Source organism: Rhinopithecus roxellana, chromosome 5, assembly GCF_007565055.1.
Source record: "Rhinopithecus roxellana isolate Shanxi Qingling chromosome 5, ASM756505v1, whole genome shotgun sequence".
NCBI lineage: Eukaryota > Metazoa > Chordata > Mammalia > Primates > Cercopithecidae > Rhinopithecus > Rhinopithecus roxellana.
In genome coordinates, this window is record NC_044553.1 from 113911854 (window position 1) to 113933048 (window position 21195).

A 21195-nucleotide genomic window follows, 5' to 3' on the forward strand; every position below is an offset into this window, starting at 1 on the left:
AATACTGAATCTCAGTAGGTTAGGAATTTTAAAAATACATTTACTTTTTGTAGAAAAATTTGTTCTTTGGAGACTTTCAAATGAAAACCTACATTGAAAAGGTGACATTGATTGCCTAAAATAATTGTTTCAGTAACAAATTTGTATTGAGTTGTGTGCATACAGCCTAGTCAGGTAGTCAAACTAGTTACATAGTCAGATGAGCTTGCAAAGTACTGTAAAATGGTCCTTTTCTGGAGGAAACTCACTGTTTGATAAAACTAGGGGATATGAATATTTCCTATCTGATAAGTCAGTGTTAAAGACTTTAGACAAATTTAATGGAATTTAGTTGAGCAAAAAGCAATTCAAGAACCAAGAAGCTCCCAGAACCAGAACAGTTCAAAAGGACACCAGAGTGTACTGTATTGTCAGATAACATTTATGGTCAGAAAAGGGGAAGTGACATACATACAGCAAAGGGAAGTGAGGTGCAGTAACAGCTGGATTGGTTACAGCAGCCGTTGCCTCATCTGAACACAGTTTGAACAGTTGTCCACCTGTGATTGGCTGAAACTCAGCTACTGTGATTGGCTGAGACTTGGCTACTTGTTACAAGAGTAGGTTACAGTTTGCTTACATATCAAGTTAGCTTTATAGTTCACTATGTAGGGAGAAACTTTGGGCCAAACCTAAAATATGGATGGAGGCAGCCTTGGGCCAGACTTAATTCAGTTTAATGTCAGGATCATGTATTACTGAGTGCAAAATTGTGTTTTGTTATAGATGATTGCTATAGAAGTTCAAGTGGGGAGAAAGGTAAGCTAAGATCATAAGAAAATTAGAAAAAGTAAAATCTGAGACATTCCTTGAAGGTTTGCCAGATAGGTTTGAGACTAAATGTACACTAAAAGCTTTATTTTATTTACCCGGAAAGAGGCAATCCTGGAATGGCAAAATGGAAGGAGTAATAGATTCTGGATACGCCAACCAAAATTTTGCTGGTTTAGCAGGTGCCATTTAATTTCTCACTTTTCCAGTAAGCCCAGGTGGGGAAGAGGCATGGAGTACATACAGGATATGGGAATGGTGTGACTGAGCAGTGGTGAATTATGAAGGCTTCTATGCAAATAAGTGAAAAAACAGAGTTTAGAATATTAATTTAATTGCATCTCATATTAGGCATTGTGAGACACGTTAACTTTGTGCCTGTTTCACAGATGACATTGCTAAGTTATAGAGAGATGGGTTATGTGGCAGAGCCTAGATTGAAAATGGGAAGGCTAACACCAGAGCATGATCTTGCTATTCAGGTTTACTTGGAGAGGGAAGGTTTACTTGGGAAGAGGAATTCAAGGCAGGGAGACTACTGGTGGCTGTTTTTGAAGCTCCATGATAACCTGAGTAATTTTACGAATGTTCCTAAACCTTTGGGTTTGGTATCTCAGTATCACTGTCAAGTGACTTTCTGGGAAAGGTAGGAAAGATGCATGTAACAGGGATTATTCATTCTTATTTTAGTGAGTGTCAAATGATGGAAATTGGTAAGAGTTCCAGATACTTAAGGATTTTATGAGGATTGGACCATGCTTCCCTCCTTGTTTTGCTGAATTTATATTTTCTGGTTCTTTGATTTCCTATGAACTAAAAATCAGAATTCCATCTTAGAAGTTTGTTATTCAGTTGAACTGTCCTCACCTCCCTTAATTTTCTTTTATAAAGTCTTCTCTGAGGTGGATATGGTATAGAAAAAATGGTGGACTGAGCACCTGCTATGTATCCTATACATATATACGTATTTTATTTATTTATTTTTTTAGAGACGGAGTCTCCCTCTGTTGCCCAGGCTGGAGTGCAGTGGTGTGATCTCGGCTCACTGCAAGCTCCGCCTCCCGGGTTCACGCCATTCTCCTGCCTCAGCCTCCTGAGTAGCTGGGACTACAGGCGCCCGCCACCATGCCCGGCTAATTTTTTGTATTTTTTAGTAGAAACGGGGTTTCACCATGTTAGCCAGGATGTTCTCGATCTCCTGACCTCGTGATCTGCCCACCTCGGCCTCCCAAAGTGCTGGGAATACAAGCGTGAGCCAGTGTGCCCGGCCTATACATATGTTATTTTAAACCTCCCAGCCCTGTGAATTGGTGGTGGTATTATCCACAATAATAAATTCTGCACAAGTTTCTTAAGCACCTACTAACTAGGTGCTATGTTAGTAACTTACATGTTGGGGAAACATGCAGAGAATTTATGTTAACTGATAATGAGGGAAAAAAAGAGACCAGATTATCATTGGAGCAGAGTCAGAGAAGACTGTAAAGTGAATGTGCTAAGACTTAGAAAATAAAAGTTAACCAGAGTGAGTGAAAGGGATGATAGGTAAGCCTTGTAACTTGAGAGAAAAGCCTGTTCGTGGAGATGATTAACCATGAAAGGCCAGGCACGGTGGCTCATGCCTATAATCCCAGCAGTTTAGGAAGCCGAAGCAGGAGGATCACTTGAGGTCAGGAGTTTGAGACTAGCCCAACCAACGTGGTGAAACCCTGTATCTACTGAAAATACAAAAATCAGCTGGGCATGATGGCAAGCATCTGTAATCCCAGCTACTCAGGAGGCTGAGGAGGTTGCGGTGAGCTTAGATCATGCCATTGCGCTCCAGCCTGGGCGACAGAGCGAAATTCCCTCTCAAAAGCATGGAAGTTGAGAGCTTTAGGGCCCAGGAGGAAAAATGGCAGGAGAATGAATCTGGATAGACAAGATGAGCTAAGCCTATTCTCTTAGTGATGGGAAACCTTTTAATTATTGATCTGGGGAGTGGTCTGATCCTCCTGAGAGGATTTAAGTATCCTCTTAGGCAGTAAAGTGATGTGGGTTCAAGATTGCACAGCTAATACGTAACAGCTGGGATTCGAATCCAGGCCTTATCAATATTATAGCACTCTGCTTCTTACAAAGTCTGTTTAAGCCTAGATCAGGGAACACAGGCAGGGGGAATGATTACAGCACACACATAGTTACTGCAAATCAGTTCAGAGAGGCAAGAGATTAAGTGAAATTTATGAAGTGTAAGTCAATCATCCCAAATTCGAAATTTGAAATACTCCAAAATTGGAAACTTTCTGAGTGCAGACACGATGCTGAAAGGAAATGTTCATTAGAGCATTTCAGATTTTGGATTTTCAGATTAGGGATGCTCAACTGTTAAGTATTTAATGCAGATATTCCAAAATATGAAAAAAATTGAAATCTGAAACTCTTCTGGTCCCAAACATTTTGAATAAAGGATATACTTCCTAATAACTGAGGCCTAACTGGACAAGAAGTGGGAGGGAGGAGGGCCTAAACCAGATGTAATGGCATAAAAGGGTTAGATGAGGAGTATTGATTTAATTACTAATTTACATGGGGGCAGTGTGTCAGAAATGACCAAGGCATTAAGCCAGGTTGGCAGAGGGATGATAGTTTCCTTGAAAACAACACTAAGTTAGGCAAAGCTATTTCTTGGAGCAAGTTCCTGAGCGATGCTAAACTTTGCTATTTAGGATTTTCTCTTCAAGTCATTGAAGGTTTTTGCTTTTACTAACCTGCAGATTTGACTCTATTAGACTCTGAGGATACAGTGATAAATATGCTGTCACAGCATCTGGGGACCAGGTGATTGTCATCTTGCATCATCATCAAGCCTCAAAATGCCTTGTAAGCTGCAGTCTGAACCTAGTTAAGAATTTTGAAGTCAGTTAATCCTGCCATGCTCCCTTGGTTCCTATACCAAATATAGTTTACTACTCATCCTTTTTGCTCTAGAGCTCTATTCTGTAGTGAACAAGATACTTAACTCCTCACAGAATCTTTGTCTCCTGCCCTAACTGAAGCTTTCATCTTTCAAAGGATGCCACTTTACTTCTAGTCCTCAAGTGTTGGTTGCTGATTCTTCCATACTTCTTACAAGGAAGTAAAAAAGGGAGTGAGGTCTGTGTTTTCAGGCCATTACTCTTCTGTTAAGTATCAAGGCTACTCCTGTTCATTATCTCTTTTTTTTCTCTCTATCGTTCTTTCACATTCATTTAGAATTTTTGTACCTGGTTTAAGTTCTTCACCCCGTTCAAGTGACTTTCCACTTCTGTGAATGCTGGGATTTGGGTCTGTTTTATTCGTTGCTGTATCCTCAGATCCTAGAACAGTAGCTGGCACATAGGAAATGCTTAATTTTTATTGAATACATAAATTCATTTAAATTTCAAAGTAAATTAATTTTTTTAACTCCTATGACCGTTGTCTCCAGAACTTTCGCAATCAATTCCCAAAATCAAGACCATATCGTTGCTTAAAACAATTCCACTTCTGAACTTTTCTGATTATACAATTAAAATACATATTAATTGGCTGGGCGCGGTGGCTCACGCCTGTAATCCCAGCACTTTGGGAGGCCAAGGTGTGCAGATCACAAGGTCAGGAGATCAAGACCATCCTGGCTAACGCTGTGAAACCCTGTCTCTACTAAAAAAATACAAAAAATTAGCCAGGCGTGGTGGCGGGCGCCCATAGTCCCAGCTACTCAGGAGGCTGAGTCAGGAGAATGGCGTGAACCCGGGAGGCAGAGCTTGCAGTAAGCCAAGATCACGCCACTGCTCTCCAACCTGGGCGACAGAGTGAGACTCCATCTCAAAACAAAACAAAACAAAAAATACATATTAATTATGGAAAATTTGGCAAATGGATAGGCAAAAACAAAAAACACTCATCATCTACTTAGCAATAAAAATGAATAAAAATTTCTATGTATCTGTCTAGCCTTTTTTCTATAAACATGCATACCTAGGTTTAATTTTTTAAATGGGGGATCATATTGTACATACTGTTTTAAAAATCCTGGTGTATTTTGTGTGTGTGTTTAACTTAAGGATATTTTGTGAAATCTTTACTTGTATAGTCATGTGCCACATGATGTGTTGGTCAGTGATGGACTGCATATAGACTGTGGTCACGTGTGATTATAATACTGTATTTTATTGTACCCTTTTTATAGACACACAAATACTTACCATTATGTAAGTACTATACTCTCCGTCTCCGGACCTATAAAAAAAAAGGTAGTTCATCTGCACCCATACCAGTAGATATACTAATTTTTTTTTTTACTGATTGGCAATTCGATCGGTGAAAAAAAAATTTATTTTTATTTATTTATTTATTTTGATACTTATTTTTGAGATGGAGTTTTGCTCTTGTTGCCCAGGCTAGAGTGCAGTGGCACAATCTCGGCTCACCGGAACCTCTGCCTCCTGGGTTCAAGTGATTTTCCTGCCTCAGCCTTCCAGGTAGCTGGGATTACAGGCATGCACCATCACACCCAGCTAATTTTGTATTTTTAGTAGGGATGGAGTTTCTCCATGTTGGTCAGGCTGGTCTCGAACTCCTGACCTCAGGTGATCTGCCTGCTTCGGCCTCCCAAAGTGCTGGGATTACAGGCGTGAGCCACCACACCTGGCCTAAAACTTCTTATATTGAGGTATAATTTACATACCACAAAATTCACCTGTTTCATAAGTGCTCAATATTTTTTAGTAAATTTATAAAGTTATGTTGTTACTACCACAATCCACTTTTAGAACATTTCTGTCACCCAAAATATCCCTTGAACCAATTTGTAAACAATCCCCTTTCCTACCACCCGTCATGGGTAACCAGTAATCTATAGATTTGCCCTTTCTTGACATTTCATATAAATGGAATAATAAAATACATGACCTTAAAATGTTTTTGAGGTACATTCATGTTGCACTCTCTGTCATTAGCTTAATCTTTTATTGTGATAAAATATACATAAAATTTACCATTTAAACCGTTTTTAAATAGACTGTTCAGTAGCATTAAATACATTCACATTGTTATATAACTATTAACCAGTCTCCATCTTCAAAACTATAAAAATTGTCCCAAACCGAAACTACCCATTAAACTATAACTCCCAATCATGTCTCCCCCAGTCAGTGGTAACCAACATTCTTTCTGTCACTGTGAATTTGACCATTCCAAGTACTTCACGTAAGTGGAATCATACAATATCTGTCCTTTTGTAGTGTGGCTTATTCAATTTGGCATGTCTTCAGGGTTCATCCAAATTGTAGCATGTATCAGAATTTCATTCCTTTTAAAGGTGGATTAATTATATATATACATACCACATTTTGTTTATCCATTCATCTATCTATGGGCACTTGGCTGCTTTTATGCTTTGGCTGTTGTGAATAATGCCGCTGTGAACATTTGTGTACAAGTGTGTGGCATATGTTTTTGTTACTTGTGGGTAGAAACCCAGGAGTGGAATTGCTAGATCTTAGGATAATTGCGCATTTAACTGTAGTTTTTTACATGCCCACTAGTCATACGTGGGAATTCTGTTTCTCTTCACCCTCACCAAAAATTGGTGTGGTCAATCTTTTAAATGTTAACCATTTTAGTGGATGTGGGGTGGTATTCTGTTGTGAGATTAATTTGCGTTTCCTAAATGACTAATAACAACTCTGATTTGGAATGCTTAATATCCTACCTTTCTGACTGTAGCCTCCTGTCATGCCAGTGCTGATTCTCCTTTTCCCACCACATTTATTCTTAAGCTTTAAGCTTTATCAGGATCTCCGGTCCTAGCACCTGTTTCATTCTCTCCTCTAGCTTCAGTTCCCTCTTCAATCGCTTTTCTTCCCAGTATTCTTAGCTTATAATCTTTGACCAGGTTTGCCATCTACTCTGCTTCTAAGTGCTATCAGAGAAAATCATATAGTTTTGTTTTGACACTGCTATGAATTTTTCTGTAACTTTTAATTTGTATTTATTTTCAAACTTTTACATAGTTATTGCATGTACAGTACAAGGAGCTTTCATATATCATTTTTATAGAGTCCCAATTGTTATACTCTGTCCTGTTTGCTTTATCATATTCTTACTTTTCTTGGGTGTGTATTATACATGCATATATAAAAATTAAATTAGTATACACATATATGTGCGTTGTATATATAAATATATGCATACTGTGTTTTTCTGAATCATTTGAGAGTAAGCTGGAGACTTTTACCCCTACCTAGTTCAGTATGTGTTTCCATAGAACAAAAATATTCTCTTACACAGTGTGATTATCAAAATCAGGAAATTTAACTTTTATGCAATAGTATTATTTAATGTACTGTCCATATTTAGTTTTGTCAGTTGTCTCAACAATACCCTTTATAGCTTTTTTTTTTTTTTAAGTTTTACTACATACCTTATACTTTACAACTCCAGCTTGGACTTGTCCATCCTGTTCATCCTAACCCTCTACCATTTTTCTTTGTGCTTATTTTAAACCTTCTCCATTCTTTAAGACTTTGGCCGAGCACAGTGGTTCATGCCTGTAATTCCAGCACTTTGAGGGCCGAGGCGGGTGGATCACTTGAGGTTCGAGACCAACCTGACCAACATGGTGAAACCCCGTCTCTACTGAAAATACAAAATTAACCGGGTGTGGTGGTGCATTCCTGTAATCCCAGCTACTCGGGAGGCTGAAGCAGGAGAGTCACTTGAACCTGGGGGACGGAGGTTGCAGTGAGCTGAGATTGTGCCAGTGCGCTCCAGTCTGGGCAATAAGAGTGAAACTTTTATCTCCAAAAAAAAAAAAAAAGACTTTCACCTCACTCCTCCTTTATACTTTATTGTTATCATTGACATAATTTTGTGAGTTTTCTCAATTTCCTGCCCCTTCTTTTCCTTAACTTACAAATGCCTGTATCTTCATTTACCCTCTTTTCTTTGTAGAAGATAAATTATTTCTGGATAAGAAAATTCCCTTACGTGTGCTTAGATCATTGCTGTCTAATATGGTAGTTAGTAGTGGCTGTTTAAATTGATTAAAACTTAACTCCTTAGTTGCACCATTCCAAGTGCTCAGTAGTTCCAGGAGGCTGGTGGCTACTTAATGTATTGGGTAGCACCTTTCTAGATTCCCTTCTTTCCCAACATTTTCAGGATTTTTCTTTATTGCATCTTTATCCAGAACAGACCCACCATGATCATGCCCTTGCTTGTCTCTGTATCCTCATCTCACTGCTTTCTCAATGTGTACTGTACTTCAGTCACAGTAAACTACCAGCATTTTCTCCAAATACCTTGTTTCGGGCTCTTTTCACTTTTACAGCTGTTATCTTCCCGCATCTTCCTGAAAGAGCTACTCGTAATTGGCAACTCCTTCTGTTCTTCACTGATCACACCATTTGCCTTAATAATTCAACACATTTGCCTTTTGTACCAAAGCTGTGAAATCCTGTATGAGTAGGGGCCATATTCTGTCTTCGTGTGTGAGTGTGTGTGTGGTGTTTTGTTTTGTTTTTTCTTTTTTTTTTGAGACAGAGTCTCTGTCACCCAGGCTGGAGCAGTGGCATGATCTCCTCACTGCAACCTCCGTCTCCCTGGTTCAAGCAATTCTCCTGATTACAGGAGCTAGGATTACAGACTGTGCCACCACCTGGCTAATTTTTGTATTCTTAGTAGAGATTGGATTTTGCCCTGTTTGCCAGGCTAATGTTGGAACTCCTGGGCTCAAGTGATCTGCCTGCCTCGGCCTCCCAAAGTGGTGGGATTACAGGTGTGAGCCATTGCTCCCAGCCTATCCTCTGTGTTCTCTTGACCTAGCATTCAACTGTATGTTGAACTGAAATGAAGATGTAATCTCTGCCTTCTAGCTGCTTACCATAGGCTAATTGATGATCACTTGTATAGACTCCCATGCCCAAGGAAATGGAATAGCTTTCCTTGTAGTACTGCCTGAGCTCTGCTTTCCACCCAGTCCATTTTAGCCTGCTTGAGCCTTGGACCTTGACTTCTGTCTGGATGCTTGAACTGTGTTTTCCTTTTTATTTTTCTACTCATCTAGAATCCAGCCTAACTCTCCAGCTTCCTAGGTATTTATATTTTAGGAGTATCAGTCTACTTGTGACCCTGTTGAGTGCACTATGTAGAATCATGGTATCATGTTTTATTTAGTCTGGAATATCCTTCATCCTCATTCAAAATATTAAGGTGAGTCTCCCACCATAAACCAAAACAATCCCTTCCCTATGACAAAGCTAATCACTGTATAAATTCTTTTCCTTGTTTATATTTGTGTTGTTTCATATTGTATTGTGACTTGTTAATTTGTCTATTTTCCTGAGTAGCAGCCATTCCTTATTCAAATCATACTGCTCAGAAACTTTTTCATTTCAGTTTACATAGCTTTTAAGTAGTAAAGCAAAAATTTGAACCCAGATGTACTTTTTTTGGGTGTGTGTATCCTCAGTGTCTGGCAGTACCTAAGTACTCAAGAAATACCTCTTGAATTGACCGGTGACCACAAGTCTGTCAGAATCTGCATCTCATTCTTTTTGATGTCTTAGCATCTTCAGGTGCTTGGGCTTTGGAGTCAGACTCTTGGATTCAAATCCTTGCTTTACTGCATACTAGCTGTCTGACCTGAGCAAGTTCCATAATCTTTGTAGGCCTCAGTTTCCTCATCTCTAAATAGTTGCTGCTACCTTTAAGGGATATTGTGAAGATGAAAGGAGACAATGCAGATAAAGCATTTATCATGGGACCCCTCAATTTTGTTCTTACTATTTGTCCTGCAGTTCTGACTGACTTACTACCTCTTAGTCGATCCTGCTCCATGCTCACCCGATGTTTTTTGTTTGTTTGTTTACTGGCAGAGCCAATGAGACATCTAAGTGAATTTCTAGTAGGCAGTTAGCAAAAACAGAACCCTGGAGAAAGGTCTGAGAAAGAGTCATATTTGGGAGAGATTTGCTCAGAACTCCTATTTAGAACTTTGAAACCTGAGCTAATGTATTTTATAAAAAGACAAATAGCCGGTGATGGGATTTTGAGATACCGTTCTAGGAGCCATGTATCTTCAGGCAACCCGGTTTTCAAATATTTTTTATTGGCCTTCTAAATTTTTGGAATATTTTAGAAATATTAACTTTTTGACATCCTTAAAATACAGAGCCATACATTTGGAAGTAGCACAAAAATTTGAACTGCCTCTTTGCCGCAACCCACTAGAGATTTATGTTTTTCTACTAAAATATTCTATCTTGTTGGATCATACATCCTAAGTTTTGATTTAGAAGATAAGGTCACCGTAGGTGTTACTCGACTTGGCCAGTAGGAGGAAGAGAAGTTGCCAAAGGAAATACTTGCAAAGAAAGATTTCATTAGTATCATATTGTCTATTTAGTCATTAAGGAGTGTGTGTGTGTGTTTTGCACACGCGTGCGCATGCATAGTTTCTCACTGTTAGGTGATTTTGTATCAGAATGGGGTGAGAAGGAGGAGGATGTATATGAAAATCTAGGGGTGTTATTGAGAAGACAGAGCACCACAGAAATCTCTGACTCTGGATACCTAATGGATTATTTGTATGTCATTAAACTCTAAGCCATATTTCATTCTTCTAATCATTTTGGTAATTTTCTCAGAATAATCAAATGCCCTTTTGAAGGAAAAGGTTGCCAGGACCTTTTGTTCATTTGCTTTTGCAGAGTTCCATTTAGATAAGATGGTTAATTTTTATAATGTGATGAAAACTGAAGAGTGAACTATTTTAGAGAAAAGTAACACTGAAGATTGCAAATTTGCCACAGGTATCCTTGATTTGCTCTTCGTCATCTCTAATAACAGATACAAATTTTTAATATATTTACTGTTAAAAACTTTTTTAAGAGACAGGGTCTTGATCTTGTCACCCCAGCTGGAATGCAGTGGCACGATCATAGCTCACTGTAACCTCAAACTCCAGGACTGAAGCATTCCTCCTGCCTCAGCCTCTTGAGTAGCTAAGCACTACAGGCACACGCCACCGTGCCTGGCTAATTTTAAAATTTTTTGTAGAGGCGGAATCTTGCTGTATTGCCCAGGCTGATCTTGAACTCCTGACCTCAAGCTATCCTCTCATCTCAGCCTCCCAAAGTGCTAAGATTACAAACATGAGTCTCCATACCTGGCCAATACATATATTTAATATCTCACTTTGACTGTTAACGTTAATAGCTGATAACATTCTTGAATGTAAACATTTGCTCCCTGATAATGATGAAGTGCTTTGTTTCTGAGTAGAGGTGATAGTTTTGTATTTAGTTTTCACTACATGTATCTGTCCCACTGGCAACGGATAGTATTTATCTGCTAAATAACTAATTGTTAACGGGAATGAATTATCAAAGAGGATTTATAGAAAAAATTTGGTTTGTTGATGGTTGGGAAACAAAAAAAAAATTAACTGACCAGCACGATGGCTCACACGTGTAATCTCAGCACTTCAGGGATCAAGGTGGGTGGATCCCTTGATCCCAGGAGTTCTAGACCAGCCTGGGCAACATGGCAAAACCCCGTTTCTACAAAAAAAAAAGCATTGCCTGAGCCCGGGAGGCAGAGGTTGCAGTGAGCCAAGATTGTGCCGCTGCACTCTAGTCCAGGCGACAGAGTGAGACTCTGTCTCAAAAAACAAAACAACTGTGTATCCTCGTTAAACAATATGATAAACTGAATGTGCTATTTCAAACATATCAGTTATTCATTGTTAACATGTTTTATTAGAGGGATAGTAACATTTTAATTTATTCAAAGTTCTAAATGGTAAGAGATGGGGAAAAAGTTCTTGACTCATCATTCAGGCTGAATTTGTGTCTTACATTTTGTATCCCCCAAGGCTGTACACGTAATCAGTGGTGAGTGAGTGGGTTCATTGACAGTGTTACCCTGGAGTATTTGGCAACATTGACACACTACAATACCAATAGAATTTTAAAAAATTGCTTAAATTGGAAGGCTACTCTTAAAAAATAGCTACTATTTTGAGCATTTTAATTTTATGGTAAACAAGAAAAAAGGTTTTAAATGAATTATATTAAAAAATGCTTTTATATTTAGCTCCTGAAGAAGTCTTTTGGTCTCAAAATACCCAATTTACTGTAAGTTACTATTTAGGTTTTGTATTTAAATATTGGCCACTACAATTATTATTTTTTAATTTTTTTTGAGACGAAGTCTCGCTCTGTCACCCAGGCTGGAATGCAGTAGCACGATCTCAGCTCACTGCAACCTCTGCGTCCTCAGTTCAAGCAATTCTCCTGCCTCAGCCTCCTGAATAGCTGGGATTACAGGTGTGTGCTACCATGCCCAGCTAATTTTTTTTTTTTTTTGTATTTTTAGTAGAGTTGGGGTTTCACCATGCTGACCAGGCTGGTTTTGACCTCATGATCCGCCTGCCTCGGCCTCCCAAAGTGCTGAGATTACAGGCGTGAGCCACCACGCCCAGGCAGGACTTTTTTTTTTTTCTTTTAATGTGCAAGTTTTTATCTAGAAATTGGAATCTTTAGGAACTTGAGTTATTTTGTAATGTCAATGTAATAGATGAGCAAGAAAGTTGTATCTGAGGTGTGGGAAGGGAGGTTGCTTTCTCTATATTCTTTCAAATAATCGGAAAACATTAAGAAGTGATTGCTGCTTGAAGAAATAAGCTATGCTGCCTTTATTTGAGAAGCATCTTTTATTGAAATGCAATAAATTAGTTAATGGCAGTTACACTTTAAAATCTAAGATTAGCAAAAACTGTTTAGTAGAATTACAAGCTTTATTTATTGTAAAATAATGTGTTAAAAAGGCAGTCCAAGTTAGTCTTGTTTAAGGTACCAAATCGTTTTCAGGGTATTGAAATGATGTAAAAGTGGATATAGTGGTAAAGGAGGGAAAAATGTGTTTCTGTGCTTACAGCTAAATGAAGAGAATTAGGCCGGGCGTGGTGGCTCACACCTGTAATCCCAACCCTTTGGGAGGCCTTGGTGAGCAGATCACTTGAGGTTGGCAGTTTGAGAGCAGCCTGGCCAACATGGTGAAACTGCATCTCTACAAAAAATACAACAATTAGCCAGGCATGGAGGCGGTACCTGTAATCCCAGCCACTCATTAGACTGAGGTATGAGAATCGCTTGAACCTGGGGGACAGAGGTTGCGGTGAGCCAAGATCGTGTCACTGTACTCCAGCCTGGATGACAGAGCAAGGCTCCCTCTCAAAATTATAAATAAGGAGAATTAGAAAGTTATTATTATTATTTGTTGAGACCAAGTCTTGCTCTGTTGCCCAGGCTGGAGTGCAGTGGCGTGATCTTGGCTCACTGGCTCATGGCAAACCTCCACCTCCCAGGTTCAAGCGATTCTCCTCCCTCAGTCTCCCGAGTAGCTGGGATTACAGGCATGTGCCACAACACTCAATTAATTTTGTATTTTTAGTAGAGACCAGATTTCACCACACTACTTCTTCGAACTCCTCACCTCTTGATCTGCCCACCTCAGCCTCCCAAAGTGCTGGGATTACAGGCATGAGCCACTGCACCCAGCCTAGAAAGTTATTTTAAGACATCTTTTTAAAAATACTTAGTGAAAAACTGATTCTAGGTGAAACTTGAACTCATTAGTTTTGTGGCTTCTCTTGGTATAGTTTGAAATTTCTAATACTTATCTTTTACTGATTTAACTGAATAGTACTTTAAGTCAAAATGACCTGTTTCCACTCCTTTTTCCTATTTTGTCTTTTAAAATCAGCTTTATTAAGGTAAGTTTACACAATGAAATATACTAATTTTTGGTGTGCAGTTTTAGTTATGATTTATGTAGTTGTTTAACCACCACCACAGTCATGACGGTATAATATTTCCATCACCCTGGAAAGTTTCCTTGTGTACTTTTGAAGTCAATCCCATCTCCCTATCCTGTGGTCCCTGGATCTGCTTTCTGTTATAGTTGCATTTTAATTACATTTTAAGAGATGAGGGCCTCACTATATTGCTCAGGCTGGACTCAACTCCTGAGCTCAGGCGATCCTTACCCTTCCTCCTCTGCACGCCGTCATGCCTACTCGGTTTATAGTTGTGTTTTTGTAACTTTTCCTGTGAGTAGAATCTCATTGTGTAGTCTTTTTTCTTTCACTTAGCATAATAATTTGGGATTCACCCACATTGTATTATCAGTAGTTCTTTACTTTTAGTTGCAGAATAGTATTTCATTTTATGGTCATGTCATAATTTGTTTATCTGTTTACCATTAGATGGATAATTTGGATTGTTTCCATTTCTTGGCTGTTAAAATAAGGTTACTATGAACATTTCAGTACAAGTCTTTGTGTGGACATGTGTATAAATACCTAGGAGTGGAAACTGCTGTCTTTTAAATCTATCATTTCACTCCTGGCCCAGGTGCTGGTGACTCACGTCTGTAATCACACACTTTGGGAGAACGAGGTGGGAGGATTGCTTGAGCCCAGGAGTTCCAGACCAGCCTCAACAACGTAGTGAGACCCTTTCTCTACAAAAAATAAACATCTTTTTTTTTTTTGAGACGGAGTCTTGCTCTGTCACCCAGGCTGTAGTGCAGTGGCGTGATCTCGGCTCACTGCAATCTCCGCCTCCCAGGTTCACACTGTTCTCCTGCCTCAGCCTTCCCAGTAACTGGGACTACAGGCACATGGCACCATTCCCAGCCAATTTTTTTGTATTTTTTTTTTGTAGTGACGGAGTTTCACCATGTTAGCCAGGATGGTCTTGATCTGACCTCGTGATCCACCTGCCTTGGCCTCCCAAAGTGCTGGGATTACAGGTGTGAGCCACAGCACCAGGCTGCAGTCTTTTAAATTAGTGGGGTGTAGTGGGTGTGCCCCTGTAGTGTATGCAACTACTCAATAGGCTGACGGTAGAGGCTTCATTGAGCTGTGGTCATTCCACTGCACTGCAGCCTGAGCAACAGAGTATGACCCTGTCTCAAAAAATGACAACAAATACAATGCTTAGTTTTGGTAGAGAAGATAGAAAAATTTAATTAAACCGGAAGGCTTTTATTTCAGGGAAAGAATTGAATTGCCAGTTGTTATTCTCTTTTATTTTTATTTCCTACTCACCTCTGCCAAAAAGCTACTGCCTTTCCTTTAAACCTCCCCTAAGAAGGTATTCCTTATTTAAAACTCTTGTTTACAAGAATATGCTAGATTTTGAATGGGTTACTTGAATCTTGTCCATGTCGCAACACTTCTGTCCCCCATTCCCTAGTATTTTTCTAACTTATACTTGGATTTATTGTTTGGAGCCTTTTTTTGTTTCTTTCCATACTACCTCCTTTCTTTTCAGGGTTTGGGACTTAATGCAATTTAAGTTAAGGGGAATCTGTAGAGGAAGCTACAGATCAAGGTTTATGATTTGTAATGTCATATTAGGGATTTGCTAGAAATTCAGCTGCATGACCGTGCTGATTTGACTAATGACTTAATGAAAGCCTTTGAATTGAGCTATAATTGCAGACTCATATGCCTAAGTCTTCTTAGAAGTGTAGGTATAAGAGTTAATTTGGAAGATGATGGATACTTGAAAACTTGCTCCCTTCGCCCCCAAATATATTATGTTTGTATACACACACGTCCATTGATAAATCTTTTATTTACTAAGTTAGTGATTTTAGGTTTAAATTGGTTTACATTTTAGGTTTGAATTGGTCAAGTTTCATTCACAGTGTGTGTTATTCTGATCCTTTTATTCGGAGAATTGGAGTTTAAATTGAGATATGTGGGGAAAAAAATTGGAGAGCTAATAGAGAGATCTGGCAGAGGCAGAAGAGTTGATAGCTTGGTACCTGAGCAAATAGGAGAGAAGGCAGGGATTGGGATTGAGATAAAAATGGTTTTGCTTGTTTTGTAGTTTGGCATTCAACAAGAACCTGTTAAAATGCTTACTTTAAACAAGGCAGTGTTGGTGCTCTGTAGTCAGAGAGATTAACCTGATAAAGAGACTGTCTGAAAGAAGGCCACAGCTTAGCAGCAGGGCCCAAGGCCTGGAATTAGCTAAACGACCAGTAAATACTGTGCCAACTTGGCACGGTGGCTCACGCCTGTAATCCCAGCACTTTAGGAGGCCGAGGTGGGTGGATCATGAGGTCAGGAGTCCAAGACCAGCCTGCCCAACATGGTGAAACCCCGTCTCCACTAAAAATGCAAATATTAGCCGGGCGTGGTGGTGCATGTCTATAATCCCAGCTACTCAGGAGGCTGAGTCAGAAGAATCCTTTGAACCCAGGAGGCGGAGGTTGCAGTGAGCCAAGATCGCGCCATTGCAATCCAGTCTGGGCAACAGAGCGAGACTCCGTCTCAAAGAAAAAAAAAACAATTGTGCCATAAGTTGCTGATACCTGATGTAGGATGTATCTAGATTAGTATAGGAAGCTAAAATAATTCATTTCATTCTTCCCAGAGTTAGAAGGTTTGGAAGGCTGTTGGAATTAGGTGATGTGAATTAGATGATGTGTTCTGACACTCCACTCCTTTCCAATGTGAATTGTTTGTGAGAATTTCCTAGTAGACTGCTGTTTTGGGCCGCTCAACAAGTTTAAAAAAAAAAAAAAAGCATCATCACAAGATACAGTCAAAGCTGTGCTCTTAACAGTTCTTAACATTTCTTGCAGTCTTACAAAGACGGACTTTTATATTTTATAGTAGGTGAGGTGAACAACAGTGGAAGATAAAATGTGTGGAAGAAAAATCCGTCTAATCATTGGAGAAGAACTCAAAATAATGTGGTGATATGTAGCCATCATTATTTCTTCTTGAATGTTTTCTTTAATATTCATTCATATTCTACTTCTGTTTGTTTTCTTTTTCCCTCTTTCTGTTCTTCATTTCTTTTTTTTTTGGCAGCTGAAGTGTTTGTGTATTAACCATTTGTATGTTAGTCTCGGTAATTAACATTCTGGACTCTTGTTTTTGCCAGGTGCTCTGTAGTGAGTATGTAGTGTACTTTGCCAGCTTTTAATTGGCATTAGAGTTTTGTTTAGAGTGAAGTTTTTAAAAATATTTTCCATATAGGTTATTGATTGCTATCAAATTGGGTCTGTTTTGCAACCTGGCATAATCAGAAAATAACTTACTTTGGGCTGGCCATGGTGACTCATGCCTATAATCCCACCACTTTGGGAGGCCAAGGTGGGCAGATCACCTGAGGTCAGGAGTTCGAGACCAGCCTGACCAAATGATGAAACTCCATCTCTACTAAAAATACAAAATTAACTGGGCCTGGTGGCACATGCCTGTAATTCCAGCTACTCGGGAGACTGAAGCAGGAGAATCGCTTGAACCCAAGAGGCAGAGGTTGCAGTGAGCCAAGATTGCACCATTGCACTCCAGCCTGGGCAACAAGAGAAAAACTTCATTTCAAAATAAATAAATAGATAGATAGATAACTTAATTTGGAGTTTTTAGCAAGGAGACACTTGCTACTACTGCCTTCTTAATGGAAGAATAGCAGTGCTTTATTGTCTCTGTTCTTTAATTCCAGTGTATTTTGGGGAAGGGTGCAGTAGAATAAAACAAGATTGGGAGGAGGTAGACATTCACCTGTCTTAGATCTCTGAGTCATACCTTATCGTCAGTGGAATGGTACATGTCACTTGGCACTTATATTTGGTATTTTAAACTGGAGCACTCTTTATTATAACTCATTTGATCATCATAAATCAGTTTAGACTGCTGTTGGATTGGAGTTTGTGTGTGGAGACAAGATAGGGAATCTGGTTCTTTCAGGTATTTAGAATCCTTGGAACATCAGGTTCAAATATTTACCAGGTTTTATTTTGAAATAATTCAAATTTATGGAAGGTTAAAATATACATGTATTTCCTATCCCAATCCCCGGGCTGCTGACTGGACTAGTCCTGGTACTAGTCTGTGGCCTGTTAGAAACCTGGCTGCACAGCAGGTGAGTGCATGGGAGCTGGCATTACCACTTTAGCTCCGCCTCTTGTCAGATCAGCAACATTGGATTCTCATAGGAGCACGAACCCTCTTGAGAACTGCTCATGAGAGTGAACTAGGTTACACTCTCCTTATGAGAACCTAAGGCCTGATGATCTGAGGTGGAACAGTTTCATCCTGAAATCATCCTGCCCACCTCCCCCACAACTGTAAACACATGGAAAATTTGTCTTCCACGAAACTGGTCCCTGGACCTCTTAGTAAGATTAACCCATTGTTAACATTTTGTGCTATTTACTTATTCATTCTCTGTCATGTTATTTTTTTCTGAATCTTTTGAGGTTAAGTTGCTTACATCATGTTCCTTTACCATGTAATATTTCAGTGTATAGTTTCTAAGAACGAGGACCTTCTCTTGTTTAACTACATTACAGTTATTAGATTAAGGAAATAACGCAGTTATCTAATACACAGTCTACATTCACATTTTACTAGTTTTCCGATTAATTTTTTTTTTCTTTTGTATGTGAGACGGGGTTTTGCTCTTGTATTCCAGGCTGGAGTGCAATGGCTCACTGCAACGTCTGCCTCTCAGGTTCAAATGATTCTCCTGCCTCAGCCTCCTGAGTAGCTAGGATTACAAGCGTGCCACCACGCCCGGCTCATTTTTGTATTTTTAGTAGAGATGGGGTTTCACCATGTTGGCCAGGCTGGTCTCAAACTCCTGACCTCAGGTGATCCACCTGTCTCGGCCTCCCAGAGTGCTGGGATTATAGGCGTGAGCCCAATAATGTTCTTTAATGATTTTTTTTTCCTGTCCAGAATCCAACCCATAATCATTCATTGCATTTAGTTGCCACATCTCTTTATTCTTCTTTAATCAGAAGCGTTTCTTCAGCCTTTCTTTGTCTTTAATGACATTGACATTTCTGAAGAGAGTGACAGACCATTTATTTGTAGAATCTCCCTCAATTTGGGTGTATCTGATGTGTTCTCGTGATAAAATTTAGGAATGTAGTTTTGGCAGGAATGTTACACTTGTGTGCTTTTCAGTGCATCACATTAGGAGGCACATGTCCACTTGTTCCCTTATCAGTGATACTTACTAGATCTTTAGGTTAATGTGATACCTGCCAGGTTCCTCTACTTAAGTTAATATTTTTCCTTCTGTAATACATAATTTGTGGGAAGACACTATTAGACTCAGTGTATACCAGTCCTCATCAAACTTTCATTCACAAAGAGTTTTAACATTCTTTGGTGACTTTGTCTGAATCAGGTTATTACTATGATGGTAATAATTCAGATATTTAATTGGGTTTAGGTATTTAACCGGGTTTAGGTATTTAATTGCAGGAGCTCAGTACTATAGTAGGAACTGCTTTGAGCTCTTGGATTCCTTAGCATTATAAAGTGCTTTGTGTTGAACAAGAATGTCTCCTGAGACTTCTATACACTGTTTCAAGTTCTGTACTCTGTACCACACGAGATGAGCCTGCTTTTTTTGTGTCTCTCTAACTGCCCTTCAAAATGTGTTCTTTTTTGTCTTTTTGCTAGGTTACTTGCTTTAATTTCATACAGTCACTTCTTGTAAGAGATGACTTTCCTGAAGTTATAACCATCCTGTTGGTTTTCTGATAACACTCATTTATCAGTATCACACTTAACGTATGGTATCCAAATCAGTATACTAATTCCAGATACAGTTGGATCTATCAGTACAATGGATCACTGTTTGCCTGTAATCTAGCTTTATGCTCAAGAGCATCAGGTTTTGGAGACAAATAGATCTGGCTTCAGGTCCTAGCTCTGCCACTTAACTAGCTCTGTGATCTTGAACTCGTTCCTAACATCTCCGAACCAGTTTTGTCATCTGTAAAGGGTTGGTAATAGTAGCACCTGACTTTTAAGGATGGAATGAAGATTAAGTGTGCATATAAAACTCTCAGTGGTGTCTGTTATATTCTAAACACCTATAAAATGTTAATTATTATAATACAGAAAGCATGCTTCTGTTTTATAGCCCAAGATAGGTACAGTTTATGTTTTAGCCGTTGTACTGCAGACTCAGTTAAGCCTGCGGTGAAATCAGAAAGTTTTAGTCAGTTCTACTGAAGCAAAGTTAGACTCTTAAACAAATATTTTAACTTTTTATGATAGAATACCTTTCATACAACTCTTATGAGTTACAACATGTCTCCTCCTGCTGTCACAAAACAATCTCATTCTCCCTAGTCTGGTGCTATGATATGTGTACTTGGGACTCTAAAGGCATTCCACTGACTATCTGTAAAAGCGTTCTTTAGTTGGTAGCTGTTTATTCTAAAGAAATTAGCTAGACTTAAGGAAAACAGAAAAATACCTACTTTTGCTTACTTTGGACAAAATGATTATATAAAGTAATCCTTACTCACCTAGTCTGTGGCCAGGTGTAGAAAAATCTATGGATTAGTTATATGCGTATTAATAACGTCAAATACCAATTGGAATGTTTTTGTTTTTCACTTTTCCTTTAGCCACCCTTTTAACCTAGCTATAATGGCGAAAGCACTTCTTAAAATTTTAGATGATTAAAATGTGGTACATAAATTTTATATGTCTCAACTCTGTTTCATGTTAAATGTGTTACAGGAATGAATCTGAAGTCTGCTGCAGTAAAACACTGAAGGCTTTAAAATGTTTTCTTGCATAAAACTCAAAACTTTTAAGTAGCTGCTTATGAGGATAGGGAAGGCAGAAAGCTAATGTCTGTTTCAAGATACAGGACAGCTGTTTGCTCATCAACCTCAACTGTGTGAGTAGAGACTTAAGCCTGTAACCATGTAATTGGGCATAGTAACTTAATTTTTTTTTTTTTAATTTAAAATGCTTGAAGATGGACCTAAGTCATCATGATGAGACATTTTTAGGGTGTATTTTTTCTGGTGGGTAGGATACTGAGGGTGGAGTGGGTGGTAGACTTTTATTTATATAATATTTTGTGCAATAACATTTATAACTAATGTTGTTAGTGACCACGCATCTTTTATCAGAATTATTATAAGCATTAGAATCTGCATTACTAATTTTATTATTGTGAAGCAAAAGATTGTAATTCTTTAGATTGCTGTTTATTTTGCAGTTGATTTCAGCCATTTAAAGTTAATATTTTGACCAAACAACCGTAAAAAAATTGCTTGGGATTATGATGTTTGATATTAATATAGAAAATTGCTTCTGGAAATAATAATTTAAATTATAATAATTTTGGAAACTAATATTTTTTTAAATCGCTTTATTTAATCAAAGAGTGTATCAAAATACAAGCACCCTGGTTCCCTAAATGCAGTTGAAAGTTTTTTAAATTTGCCAATTTTATTTTTTAAAGTACTTTGAAAAATAGAAATGCCATTGAAGAAAAATTTCTCCTTTTCCTTCCTTTAAGGTGT

General features: G+C 38.6%; 1 protein-coding gene across 4 annotated transcripts in view; it reads left to right on the forward strand.

Annotated features, from left to right (window-relative positions):
- ZFAND6 (zinc finger AN1-type containing 6) overlaps positions 1 to 21195 on the forward strand; it is an 82430-nt gene that overhangs the window by 21253 nt on the left and 39982 nt on the right. For 2 of the 4 annotated variants that reach the window (XM_030930034.1, XM_010383300.2), the window contains exon 2: positions 20399 to 20561. The exons of the other annotated variants lie outside the window; for them this stretch is intronic. The gene's annotated coding sequence lies outside the window, so the exon portion shown is untranslated. The remainder of the gene's footprint in view (positions 1 to 20398; positions 20562 to 21195) is intronic. 4 annotated transcript variants of the gene reach the window in all.